The following is a 3,171-nucleotide window of genomic DNA, read 5'->3' on the forward strand; positions in this document are numbered from 1 at the left end:
CTCAGCTTTCTGTTGTTGTAACAAAATACCCAAGACAATCCACTTTAAAAGAAATGTGATGGTTAATCTCAGTTGTCAACTTGACTGGACTGAGAACCACCTGGGAAAAGTCTGTGACTTGTACCTTAGAGTGTGTTTGTGAGTTTGTGGAGAAATCCCCCACGAATGTGGGGAAGGCCTGTGCCTTCTGGGTCCCCTCTTGCTCCCATTTGTTCCATCAAGGCCCTGAGTTTGAGATGGTTCAAGGCTGTATCAGTGGCGTGCTGGAGGCAGGACTGTGGCTCTCCTGTGCATGTCTTTTCTTAACTGGGAGTTCAACTCGTGTTGGCAGTGAGTAAGGACTCACGTCATGGGACTTAGCAAACACTGCAGATCAAATTCTCACCCCTGCACTGGCTTACCAGCCCATCATTGCTTATATTCTTCCATGCCAGGTCCCTCCTCCCAAAGTCCTTATTACCTCCAGGCAGTGTCACAGGAGCCTGAAGAGTCGCCGGGTGGTGGTGGCGCACGCCTTTAATCCCAGCACTCGGGAGGCAGAGCCAGGCGGATCTCTGTGAGTTCAAGGCCAGCCTGGGCTACCAAGTGAGTTCCGGGAAAGGCACAAAGCTACACAGAGAAACCCTGTCTCGAAAAACCAAAAAAAAAAAAAAAACAAAAAAAACAAAAAAAACAAAAAAAAAAAAGAGTATAGTGGCGTGCTTGCTTTGGCAGCACGTATAGTAAAATTGGAACGATACAGAGAAGATTAGCATGGCCCCTGCGCAAGGATGACACGCAAATTGGTGAAGCGTTCCATATTTACAAAACAAAACAAAACAACAACAGAGTATAAGGGCACTACCCCAGCAAGCTCTCCAGCGCTGCCTCAGCTAGCCCACCCAATGCAGCCTGCAGCAAGGAGCAGGGCCACTTCTCCTGCTCCCAGGGCCTCAGATTCAGACCATCCACACTGATACCACCAGGGCCAGCTCTAAAGTTTTGCCCAGGTGAGGTGCAGGGCCCTCTTCTCCCCTGCTCCCCATTGCCGTAGGAGACATACGAGGGGGTGAGGGAGGGTCAGCTCTCCTGGCTCACCTGTGGCCACCCCCTCCCCACACACACACACACAACAGGGTCAGCTCTAGTGTGCTCCCCGGGTGGTTTGATGATGAGGAAAACCTGGCAGGCTGACCAACCCAGCTACCACCCAGGCCCAGCACCAGGGCTATGAGTTGGCCCACCCCATCTAGGAACTGTGGGAGCAGGCAAAGGGGAGGAGCCTACAGATCCAAAGCAGCAGGGTCTCCACGACCCAGACAACAGCAGGAAGTCCATGAGGAGCCCCAGTGAGAGCCCATTATCTGTGGTGCAGCAGAAGCCAGAGGCCTCCGGGCAGAGCAATGACTCATGGCAATGAACTTGTGAGTAAAGATGAATGGACTAAAGGGTAAACTGTGTGACTCACGGGGCCACACTACAGCTTCCGTGGGAAGATTCTTCTCTCTCTGTTTTTGTTTCTGTTTCTGTTTTGCTTGGTTTGGGTTTTGGTTTATTTTTTATTTTTTTAATATTATCTCTTTCGTGTGTGGAATCTTATTTTATTTAGACAGAAACTAAACAGAGAAATAACAGAACTAAAAGATGTTATGGTTTATCTTTTAGATTTGGTTATGTTTTGGGGAGGAGGTTGCAAGGGCAGAGATCCAGTGTGAGGGGACCAGGAGATGGGTGGGATCTGGATGCATGATGTGGAATCCACAAAGAATCGATAAAAGTTTATTTTCTCTTTTTTTAAAAAATTTATTTATTATGTATGCAGAGTTCCGGCATGTATGCCTACACACCAGAAGAGGGCACCAGATCTCATCCTAGATGTTGTGAGCCACCATGTGGTTGCTGGGAATTGAACTCAGGTCCTCTGGAACAGCAGCCAGTGCTCTTAACCTCTGAGCCATCTTTCCAGCCCCCTAAAAGTTTTTTTTTTTTTTTTTTTTTTTTTTTTAAGAGTATGGTGGTACAGCTGGGTGGCGGCGGCGCACGCCTTTAATCCCAGCACTGGGGAAGCAGAGGCAGGCGGATCTCTGAGTTTGAGGCCAGCCTGGTCTACAGAGTGAGATCCAGGACAGCTTGGGCTACACAGAGAAACCTTGTCTGGGGGGAGGGGTTGAGTATGGGGCAAACACCCATAATCCCAGCACTCTGGAGGTAGAGGAGGGAAGATCGGGAGTTCAAGGTTATGATCAGCTACATAGCAAATTTAAGGTCAGCCAGGGTTACAGGAGATCCTGCCTTAAACAAACCTCAAATCAAAAATCACATGATAGCTGGGTGGAGGGAGGTGGAATAGCGTTTTAGACAGAGGGGCTGTGAAAGCCCAGTCGGTCCCATGTAACCCTTCCCCAATTCCCATTTCCTGCTCTTCCTCCACCAGACACTACATTCTTTTTGCTTGTTCTCTCTCTTTCCCCAGCTCTCTGAGGCCTTGGCCCTGCCCTGTGTCTGTTCCACTCACTGAATTTTGTATGTGTTCTTGTGGACCACAGTGTCTGGCTCTTGAACGATTATTTTATACATGTATGTATGTGAAGTGCACCTGCAAGTGTGCAGGTGGGCATGCAAACATCTGTTCATGTGGCAGCTCCCTACCTTTGAGTGAGGGTCTCTCCCAGGCCTGGAACTCACCAACTAAGAGAGGCCAGCCATGGAGCCCCAGGGACCGTCTGTCTCCGCCTCTCCAGCCCTGGGATTACATGTGCACACCACGCGCTCAGCTGGTTTTACTTGGGTTTTGAGAGTCCAAGTTTAGGTCTTCATCCCTTCCCAGCGAGCACCTCACAGGCTGAGCTGTCTTTCCAACCCCCGTTTCCAGGCTTTGTTTTTTTTTTTCCAGAATCTTCTCAGTGTCACACTCATCTCTCCCCTGCTAAGTCAATACAGTCCAGCGTGGACTCTGCCTGCTTTGGAGAGTGTGTTTGATCCTGTTCTAGTGATACGTGGGAGCAATGGCTCAGGGATCCCCACCCTCTCAGGAACCCTAACTCCAGAACCCAGGCCACTCAAGGGCTCTTCAGCCTGGTGGCCACTCAAGAACCCCCCCCACACACACACACACACACCTCCACAGGAGGAGGTAGATGGTAACCAAATTCACATTGACAGGAAAAGCAGCAATATCCTCCGGTCTAGTCG

At 49.8% G+C, this 3,171-nt stretch overlaps 1 non-coding gene across 1 annotated transcript; it reads left to right on the top strand.

Moving 5' to 3' along the window:
- The first annotated feature begins 698 nt into the window (after nt 1-698).
- On the top strand, nt 699-805 carry LOC131912177 (U6 spliceosomal RNA). Its single transcript, XR_009379574.1, has one exon. It is a non-coding gene; the product is annotated as a U6 spliceosomal RNA (small nuclear RNA).
- The last annotated feature ends 2,366 nt before the right edge of the window (nt 806-3,171 follow it).

Source organism: Peromyscus eremicus, chromosome 5 (assembly GCF_949786415.1).
Source record: "Peromyscus eremicus chromosome 5, PerEre_H2_v1, whole genome shotgun sequence".
Taxonomy (NCBI): Eukaryota; Metazoa; Chordata; class Mammalia; order Rodentia; family Cricetidae; genus Peromyscus; species Peromyscus eremicus.